This window comes from Bos mutus, unplaced genomic scaffold (genome assembly GCF_027580195.1).
Source record: "Bos mutus isolate GX-2022 unplaced genomic scaffold, NWIPB_WYAK_1.1 CTG259, whole genome shotgun sequence".
Taxonomy (NCBI): Eukaryota; Metazoa; Chordata; class Mammalia; order Artiodactyla; family Bovidae; genus Bos; species Bos mutus.
The window spans coordinates 136972-147703 of record NW_027219761.1 but is presented as its reverse complement, the minus strand read 5'-3'; the positions used below and the strand labels follow the sequence as shown (position 1 = coordinate 147703).

Below are 10732 nucleotides of genomic sequence, written 5' to 3'. Positions count from 1 at the left end.
GGGAAGTCTCTTTATCCTGATCCCCACCTCGCCGGCTTCTTTCCCGGCACGTCGCGTTTGTCCCTTAGGACCGACCTCCGCACCCCCTGGTTCCCGCTCCCGCCCCACCGACCGCGGACCAGAGGAGGGAGGGCGGCGCCAGCGAAGCAATCGGAGAGCCGTCACAGGGCCCACCGGGGATTCAGCTTCCTTCGGCTCAGGCCCGAGGCGTCTCGGGGGCGCTGCATCTGCGGCGGGTGTGGAACCAGGCGCCGCGGGGATGAACCGCTGCCCTTTCTGGCTTCGGAATCGCCCGACTCCCGGCTTCCCCACGAGCATCAGCGCACTGCGTCGAAGTCAGTTCTCCGGCTGTCCGAGGGTTTGAGCCGGTGTCGTTGTCCACGAAAAGGCGTGTGACTCTGCCTGGCGTGGAACGGCTACGTTTCTTCTCTATGGCATTGAGAGGGGTAGGTCGTTCGTTAGTCTCTGTGGCGCAATCGGTTAGCGCGTTCGGCTGTTAACCGAAAGGTTGGTGGTTCGAGCCCACCCAGGGACGCCTTCCGCTTACACCTTTCTAGAACGTGAAAGCTTTTCGCTTCTTTCTTTTCTACCCATCCTCTACTGTGAAGGCGGGAAAGGGCCCCTTCACTCCTACCCTCTTGGCTCCTCTTTCCTGTCCACCTCACAGGGACATAAGGCGGGATCAGAAGGCCATCACTGAGCTGGATAGAAGAACTCATCTGGAAAATAGGTCCCCTGGAAATTCCTGAGATGTCATAGTTCCTTTCTGAATTGCTTTTAACGAGGGAGTTACTACTGTCTTTTTTTTTTTTTTTTGCGCGTACTGCTAATACTATTTATTTAATACTTTCCATCTGCTTTCATGGTTACAAATAATGCTGTACATTACTGTACATACATCGTTGTACAATGTATGTACATCATCCTTGTACATACCTCGTTGGCCCCTTGTACAAGGTCTTCTGTAGCGACAAGTCCTGGAAAGGCAATTGCTCTATCACATGGTGTTTACAATGCGTAGTGTGATCAATGCCAAGAAATAGAGGTAAACAATAGAATGGGAAAGACCAGAGATCTCTTCAAGAAAATTAGAGATACCAAGGGAATATTTCATGCAAAGATGCGCACAATAAAGGAGAAAAATGGTATGGACCTAACAGAAGCAGAAGATATTAAGAAGAGGTGGCAAGAATACACAAAAGAACTGTACAAAAAAGATCTTCATGACCCAGATAATCACGATGGTGTGATCACTCACCTAGAGCCAGACATCTTGGAATGCGAAGTCAAGTGGACCTTAGGAAGCATCACTCTGAACAAAGCTGGTTTTAGAAAAGGCAGAGGAACCAGAGATCAAATTGCCAACATCCGCTGGATCATGGAAAAAGCAAGAGAGTTCCAGAAAAACATCTATTTCTGCTTTATTGACTATGCCAAAGCCTTTGACTGTGTGCATCACAATAAACTGTGGAAAATTCTGAAAGAGATGGTAATACCAGACCACCTGATCTGCCTCTTGAGAAATTTGTATGCATATCAGGAAGCAACAGTTAGAACTGGACATGGAAGAACAGACTGGTTCCAAATAGGAAAAGGAGTTTGTCAAGGCTGTATATTGTCACCCTACTTATTTAACTTATATGCAGAGTACATCATGAGAAATGCTGGACTGGAAGAAACACAAGCTGGAATCAAGATTGCCGGGAGAAATATCAATAACCTCAGATATGCGGATGACACCACCCTTATGGCAGAAAGTGAAGAGGAACTAAAAAGCCTCTTGATGAAAGTGGAGAGTGAAAAAGTTGGCTTAAAGCTCCACGTTCAGAAAACGAAGATCATGGCATCCGGTCCCACCACTTCATGGGAAATAGATGGGGAAACAGTGGAAACAGTGTCAGACTTTATTTTTCTGGGCTCCAAAATCACTACAGATGGTGACTGCAGCCATGAAATTAAAAGACGCTTACTCCTTGGAAGGAAAGTTATGACCAACCTAGATAGCATATTCAAAAGCAGAGACATTCCTTTGCCAACAAAGGTCCGTCTAGTCAAGGCTATGGTTTTTCCAGTGATCATGTATGGATGTGAGAGTTGGACTGTGAAGAAAGCTGAGCACTGAAGAATTGATGCTTTTGAACTGTGGTGTTGGAGAAGACTCTTGAGAGTCCCTTGGACTGCAAGGAGACCCAACCAGTCCATTCTGAAGGAGATCAGCCCTGGGATTTCTTTGGAACGAATGATGCTAAAGCTGAAACTCCAGTACTTTGGCCACCTCATGAGAAGAGTTGACTCATTGGAAAAGACTCTGATGCTGGGAGGGATTGGGGGCAGGAGGAGAAGGGAACGACAGAGGATGAGATGGCTGGATGGCATCACTGACTCGATGGATGTGAGTCTGAGTGAACTCCGGGTGTTGGTGATGGACAGGGAGGCCTGGCGTGCTGCGATTCATGGGGTCGCAAAGAGTCGGACACAACTGAGCGACTGAAATGAACTGAAGTGATGCAAAAAAATGCATCTTTGCAATCCAAGGCTGTAAACCACTTGGCCCTGGGTGGGATTTCTCCTAAGATTACATAGGGATTGGGTAGTGTGGGATGGAGGGGGACTACAGCTTCATTTATGATCCGGAAATCTTGAACCATTCTCCAGCTTCTGTCTTTTTTCTTTACTGAGAGGATTGGGTGGGGTGAACTGGTGAACTGGTGGGGACCAATAGCCCACAAGCAAGGAATTTATTTATTAAAGGCTGTAGTCTCTCCTGAGCCTCTCTTCTGAGGGGACATTGTTTCTGGTTAGGAAACCAAGTGGGATCTCGGAGAACAATGATGACCGGTTCAGCTTGGTGGGCTCGTCCAGGAATCCCCTGGTCCCACACCTGGGGGCTAATTTTGTCTTCCCATAATTTTTGGTCCCTCTCTATTCGAGAAGGTGTAATGGGTTCTTCAGTAGTAACCAGGAGCTGCAGGTCTCTAGGGGCTGAAAAGCTTCCCATCACAAGGGTGGTCCCCAGTTTAGTGAGTATGCCTCTTCCCGTTAAGGGACTAGGACACTCAGGGACCACCAGAAACTGGTGGGAAAATATTTGTCCATCCCAGCAACAAAGAAGTGCTCGGGTGAATCTTTTAGTAGTTGTTTTCCCTGTAGCACCCAAAATGGTACAGGTTTGGGAGGAGAAGGCTTCGGAGTAGGAGATCAAGACAGCCCCTTGTGTAGATAGCCCCTGTGTCAACCAAGAAATTCTTGGACCTACCTGCCACATCCAGTTGCACCCTTGGCTCCAGCCCCGTGATGGTTATCTGTGACAGGCGGGCTGGCTGGAGTGGGCCGCTTCAGTCCTCTTGAACCATTGTGAGGGAAGGCTTGGCACTTGACCTTGAGGCTCTTGGGTCCCGAGGGCAGAGTGCCGCCCAATGTCCCAGATGGCATTTGTGGCAAGCCATTCTAGGAGACTTGTCATGGTTTGGACACTCTTTGGCCCAATGTCCCTCCTGTCTATAGATTAGGCATTTGCCTCTGCCTTGTCCTTCAAGGACTCGGGGTTTGCCATAGAGCTTCTCTGGAGGGTGGCCAGCATCTGGGCATGCCTTGTCTCTTTCCTTCTCTCCCTCTCCTGGGCCTTGGCCTCCTTTTCCTGTTCTCTGTTATAAAAGGTATTGGTGGCTGTCTGGACCATCTCATCTAAAGAGGCAGCAGGGTCCTGCTGCTATAGCTGTTGTAACTTAATTCTGATATCTGATGCACATTGGGACAAGAATTTGTCCTTTAAGATCACCTGTCCCTTGTAAGAGCCTAAGTCCAGATTGGTAAACTTTTGGAGGGCCTCTTTTAGCCTTTCCAGAAAGGCAATGGGGTTCTTGTTGGGCTCCTGAGTTATTGCTGAGACTGGGCACAGTCCCACAAGTAATAGGCTTCCTTCTGTTTCCATGGGTGGACTTCCTTAGGGTTGAGTCTTTCTGAAGCTTATTCTACCCAGTACTGTTGAAACCTGAGAGCCAGTGGTCCCCGGGTCAGGGTGCAGATTGGTCCCTGGGTCAGGGTGCAGATCTTCAGGCAGGCTGAGGTGTGACAGCCTCCTAGAGATCAAATCCCCAAGCAGGTTGAGGCATGACAACCTTTCAAGGACCAGATCCCTAGGCAGGTCAAGGCGTGATGACCTTCTGGGACCCCCAGACTGGAGTTGGGCGTCCCCAAGATCTCCAATGTGACCAGTGCTGGGTAGGATTAAGGGGCTGGATATTATACAGTATTTCCCTCCCAAAGCCAGCTATTTTCTGATTGTCCCTCCAGAAGATTGTAGAGGCAACATTGTGGGCCCGAATGGGGCTGAGGAAAGGAGCATGAAACAGGAGGGGAGGAGGCAGAGCACAACCTTTGAAAGAATGACACAGCACAAGGGCATAACTTAAACCTTAATCCCCAGTCTATAAGCCAGCAGACACAGCCAGAGGTGGCAGGACAGCTCCAAGGCATTGTCAAAAGATGGAGGAATGGGTGGTTCCCCAAAGACTGGGATGATCCTCTCACTCATTAGCATATGAATTCACCCCTCTCGCAAAATCTAGCCAGGCCACATTCCTTGGCCTGTACCCTGTAGAGTGTGGCGCTTCTCTCTGAATCTTAACAAGTCCAGTTTAGTTCAGTTCAGTCACTTAGTCCTGTCTGACTCTTTGCAACCCCATGAACTGTGTCACGCCAGGCCTCCCTGTCCATCACCAACTCCCGGAGTTCACTCAGACTCACGCCCATCGAGTCAGTGATGCCATCCAGCCATCTCATCCTCTGTCGTTCCCTTCTCCTCCTGCCCCCAATCCCTCCCAGCATCAGAGTCTTTTCCAATGAGTCAACTCTTCTCATGAGGTGGCCAAAGTACTGGAGTTTCAGCTTTAGCATCATTCGTTCCAAAGAAATCCCAGGGCTGATCTCCTTCAGAATGGACTGGTTGGGTCTCCTTGCAGTCCAAGGGACTCTCAAGAGTCTTCTCCAACACCACAGTTCAAAAGCATCAATTCTTCAGTGCTCAGCTTTCTTCACAGTCCAACTCTCACATCCATACATGATCACTGGAAAAACCATAGCCTTGACTAGACGGACCTTTGTTGGCAAAGGAATGTCTCTGCTTTTGAATATGCTATCTAGGTTGGTCATAACTTTCCTTCCAAGGAGTAAGTGTCTTTTAATTTCATGGCTGCAGTCACCATCTGTAGTGATTTTGGAGCCCAGAAAAATAAAGTCTGACACTGTTTCCACTGTTTCCCCATCTATTTCCCATGAAGTGGTGGGACCGGATGCCATGATCTTCGTTTTCTGAACGTGGAGCTTTAAGCCAACTTTTTCACTCTCCACTTTCATCAAGAGGCTTTTTAGTTCCTCTTCACTTTCTGCCATAAGGGTGGTGTCATCTGCATATCTGAGGTTATTGATATTTCTCCCGGCAATCTTGATTCCAGCTTGTGTTTCTTCCAGTCCAGCATTTCTCATGATGTACTCTGCATATAAGTTAAATAAGCAGGGTGACAATATACAGCCTTGACAAACTCCTTTTCCTATTTGGAACCAGTCTGTTCTTCCATGTCCAGTTTTAACTGTTACTCAAGAGGCAGGTGAGGTGGTCTGGTATTCCCATCTCTTTCAGAATTTTCCACAGTTTATTGTGACCCACACAGTCAAAGGCTTTGGCATAGTCAATAAAGCAGAAATAGATATTTTTCTGGAACTCTCTTGCTTTTTCGATAATCCAGTGGAGGTTGGCAATTTGGTCTCTGGTTCCTCTGCCTTTTCTAAAACCAGCTTGAACATCTGGAAGTTCACGGTTTACGTATTGCTGAAGCCTGGCTTGGAGAACTTTGAGCATTACTTTACTAGCATGTGAGATGAGTGCAATTGTGCGGTAGTTTGAGCATTCTTTGGCATTGCCTTTCTTTGGGATTGGAATGAAAACTGATCTTTTCCAGTCCTGTGGCCACTGCTGAGTTTTCCAAATTTGCTGGCATATTGAGTGCAGCACTTTCACAGCATCATCTTTCAGGATTAGAAATAGCTCCACTGGAATTCCATCACCTCCACTAGCTTTGTTCATAGTGATGCTTTCTAAGGCCCACTTGACTTCACATTCCAGGATGTCTGGCTCTAGGTGAGTGATCACACCATTGTGATTATCTGGGTCATGAAGATCTTTTTTGTACAGTTCTTCTGTGTATTCCTGCCACCTCTTCTTAATATCTACTGCTTCTGTTAGGTCCATACCATTTCTGTCCTTTATCAAGCCCATCTTTGCATGAAATGTTCCCTTTGTATCTCTCATTTTCTTGAAGAGATCTCTAGTCTTTCCCATTCTGTTGTTTTCCTCTATTTCTTTGCACTGGTCACTGAGGAAGGCTTTCTTACCTCTTCTTACTATTCTTTGGAACTCTTCATTCAGATGCTTATATCTTTCCTTTTCTCCTTTGCTTTTGGCTTCTCTTCTTTTCACAGCTATTTGTAAGGCCTCCTCAGACAGCCATTTTGCTTTTTTGCATTTCTTTTCCATGGGGATGGTCTTGATCTCTGTCTCTGGTACAATGTCATGAACCTCATTCCATAGTTCATCAGGCACTCTATCTATCAGATCTAGGCCCTTAAATCTATTTCTCACTTCCACTGTATAATCATAAGGGATTTGATTTAGGTCATACTTGAATGGTCTAGTGGTTTTCCCTACTTTCTTCAATTTAAGTCTGAATTTGGCAATAAGGAGTTCATGATCTGAGCCACAGTCAGCTCCTGGTCTTGTTTTTGCTGACTGTATAGAGCTTCTCCATCTTTGGCTGCAAAGAATGTAATCAATCTGATTTCAGTGTTAACCATCTGGTGATGTCCATGTGTAGAGTCTTCTCTTGTGTTGTTGGAAGAGGGTGTTTGCTATGACCAGTGCATTTTCTTGGCAAAACTCTGTTAGCCTTTGCCCTGCTTCATTCCATATTCCAAGGCCAAATTTGCCTGTTACTCCAGGTGTTTCTTGACTTCCTACTTTTGCATCTTAACAAGTCCAACTCTTATCGCTTTGTCTCTCGCTGAATTTTTGCAATGAGACATCAGAGCCTGAACTTCATTAGGTGCTGAAGTCGGGCATCCTGGGTTTTGGTCGGGCTCAAGTCCCGGGAGAGGGCTGAAGGACAGGAGGAAAAAGCAGTGGGAAAAATGTGCCAAGGAATCCCCTTCACAGCCTGCTGGAAAATCTGCTAAATATCTGACCCGTGCTCATAGTTTTCATTGGCCTGATTCTTGGCACAGAGAAGAGTAAGGACAGAAGAACCCCCACGGGTTTGGGTAACAGTTACTGGGGCCCAGCAGAATTGTAAACAAACCCAATGGCCCTGCTCCCACTGTGCCCATATCGAGGCATGAAAAAGGGGCAGCCCTGTGGAAGCACAATCAGTCTCAACCACCTGCCAGAGCCTAATGACAGGTGCTGTGAGAGAAACAAGGGAGGGATAGCAAAGAATGGGAAAATGGATATGACTTCATTTCTATGGAAGGTAAGCAAGAACTAGGATTTTTTAAAAATCCAAGACCTGAGAAACACAGCAGATCTCCTTACTTCCTGGAGCAGATATACCATGTGTTCTACCTGCCTTCAAATGACATATTGGCCGTGTTCACCACATCCCCTACATGTACCCACACCTGCTCTCAACCCGTGCAACTTTGACCACTCAGCAGTCTATGAAAACATGCCTCAGCACTATAGTAACACAGTGTTGGCTTTTCCTGTCTTAAGTAGATATTCTCTGGGCAAAGATTATATGTTAATGAACTCAATTTAATATCAGCCAAAGAACTTAAAGAGAACAATAGATCTTAGAATTGCAACTAAAACTGAATCATAACAGAGAAATGCATGTTAGAATCACATGTTGGGTGATACCTAAAACTGTTTACCCTCCAACTATAACTGACATAATTAGGTCCCTATGATTTTACAGAATTATGAGACCTCTTTATTTAAAAGATACTATATGGAGCCTTTATTTTATTGGAACACACAATTTTAGATTTTATGAGCTTAAATATTTATTGGAACTAAAATTTGCTTCAAGCTCTGGGAGTTGGTGATGGACAGGGAGGCCTGGCATGCTGTAGTCCATAGGGTCACAGAGTCGGACATGACAGATGAAAGGTTGTTGCTGAATCAGGCAAAGACGCCGGGATTCTTGGTCTCTGGAGGAGAAGAATTCAATCCAGGGCCAGAGACGAGGCTTGATCACTCAGAGCTTTTGTGTAATAAAGTTTTATTAAAGTATAAAGGAGATAGAGAAAGCTTCTGACATAGACATCAGAAGGGGGTAGAAAGAGTACCCGCTTGCTAGTGTTAGCAATGGAATTATATACTCTCTAGTGAATCCAAAGAATGTCTGGAGGTTATAAAGATCTCACTATACCTAGTCCCATAATTTACATTTTAAGATAACAGGATTAGCTAGAAGGTTTAGTCCATAGACTGCCTGCAGGCAGGATACATTATTGTTATATAATCCTTGTAAAGACCAGACCTACTCCCAAAATTTACATTTTAAGATAACAGGATTAGCCAGAAGGTTTAATCCAGAGACTGTCCTCAGACAGGATACATAATCCTCAAGAATGTACAGGAAAAAAAAGTTTTTCCTTTCTTCCCCCTTGAGAATTCCAGACCCCTCTCTCCATGGGGACGCCTAGACTTCTTATCAATCTATCTAGGAACTGACTCACTGAGAGACTGAACTGAACTGAAAATTTGCTAACTGGATCAGTAAAATCAAAAGAGGAAATTTAGGCAGTTCAGTGCCATGACAATTTTGATTAAATCCAACATGTGTGCACACTAGAATACTGTGCTACCAATATTTTCCACATCATTAGAAAATCTGGAAGACAATATAAAGTAGTGTTTAGATAGAAGCTCTTAAACTGATGTCATGCATACAAGGAGTCATCTTTAGAAGTAAGACGTGACACATTCTATTCTTTTTCAGTCCTAGAATATTGTGAGTGAATGATGAACCTGTTGTGTGAAAAATGATGCATAATTTCATGATGTTATCTTTCCCTGAATATCGTTAACCCTTTTGCCCCAGCAGGCAGCAGAAGACCCATCCCCTCAATTAAGTCTTTGAGCTGATCTGCAGCTTGCTTGCATTCAAGGGAAGACTCAGTCCATAACTAGTTTGCTCACACTGCCATGCTATAGATGGCTAGGGTCCCTTAGATTTTGAGGGTTTTCCTGGGCCCTGACTCTGGGTGAATTCTGAACTTCAGTTTTTATGTCCTAAGTACCATGCTGCTGCTGAAAATTCCACTCTCTTTCAGCCACACTGTCCAACTTCATAACCTCTTACATGAACATGGCTTAATCTGCAGATGTCTTGAAAGGAAATGCTTGGAAGCAAGCATCCAGCTCACTCATCACCGCACTCCAGGATCTTGGCTCCTCAAGTCTGAATACTTGGATAGTTCATGGCTCTTTTTCTCCTTTTTTTTCCCCCTCTCTCCTTCTCATCTCCCTTCTCTTCCTCCTGCTCATCTCATCTTCCTTCTTCTCCTCCTTCCCCATTCCTTCTTTCTCCCACCTCCTTCCCATCCTCCTCATTTGTTCTCTCCAGATTTGTTAGATTACTTAAAGTGTTACTGTTTTCCCTGACCTTCAGCAGTTGCCCTCTCCCCAGCTTCTGGGTGGCTTGTGCCTTGTCGAAAACTGGCAAATGCCCTGAGAGGAAAAAGTAGAGAACCAGTTTCATTCCAATGAGCCTCCCTCTCTCACTGGTGCTGATCCTGTGGGTCCTAGCTGCACTGTATTTCTTCAAAGACCTCAAACAGAATTTCTTTAAACCAGAATTTATTTGGTTGCCTTCAGGGTGAAAGCTACTTTGCTACAAATACTCCATTATAACTGAAAGAGGAAATCATCTACAACTTCCAGATAAATCATATTTCCCTCCTTTGATTTCTTACAAACAAACAGACAAACCCATGGGTCATGTGTACATACTTGAATGTTTCTCAAAATGTGAGATCACTCTGACTGTTACTAAAAGTTCTTTCTAGAAGCATGTGCAAAATATTGTCTATCATGAGCTAAATAATTATCAGGCCTGTCCAAGGCCCAAGAATATGGTGAAGCTGGATCCAGTCTGCAGCTGCAGCTATATCACCAGCAAACCCAACCAGTTTCTGGATGGTGGTCACTAATATGGGGGAGAGGAGGTTAGCCAAACCATTAAACACTCCTAATTTACTCTGGGGAATGTAGAAAGTCAGCAGTGGTACATACAGTTAGCAGTAGAAATAAGGGACTTCCCTGCTGGCCCAGTGGCTAAGACTCTGTGCTCCCAATGCAGGGGACCCAGGTTCAATCCCTGGTCAGGGAACTAGATCCCACATGCTGCAACTAAAAATGTGCATGCCACAACTAAGACTCAGCATAGCCAAATAAATAAATATTAAAAAAAAAAAAAAGAAGTGGAAACAATACCAGCTTTCTTGGAGCTTTACTGTGTAGTTACTTATTAAGTCCACATAACAAACCTAAAAGATAATGTAGACTATTACCACTCCCTTGCTGCAGATGAAAATGCAGAGGCCCAGAAAGGCTGAGCTAATTTTAAGGTCAAGCTAAGCTAATTTTAAGGGTCCCACCAATGCAGGAGATGTAAGAAACATGGGTTGGATTCCTGGGTCAGGAAGATCCCCTGGAGGAGGGCATGAAAACCCC

General features: G+C 45.3%; 1 non-coding gene across 1 annotated transcript; it reads left to right on the top strand.

Moving 5' to 3' along the window:
• The first annotated feature begins 461 nt into the window (after window positions 1–461).
• On the top strand, window positions 462–535 carry TRNAN-GUU (transfer RNA asparagine (anticodon GUU)). Its single transcript has one exon. It is a non-coding gene; the product is annotated as a tRNA-Asn (tRNA).
• The last annotated feature ends 10197 nt before the right edge of the window (window positions 536–10732 follow it).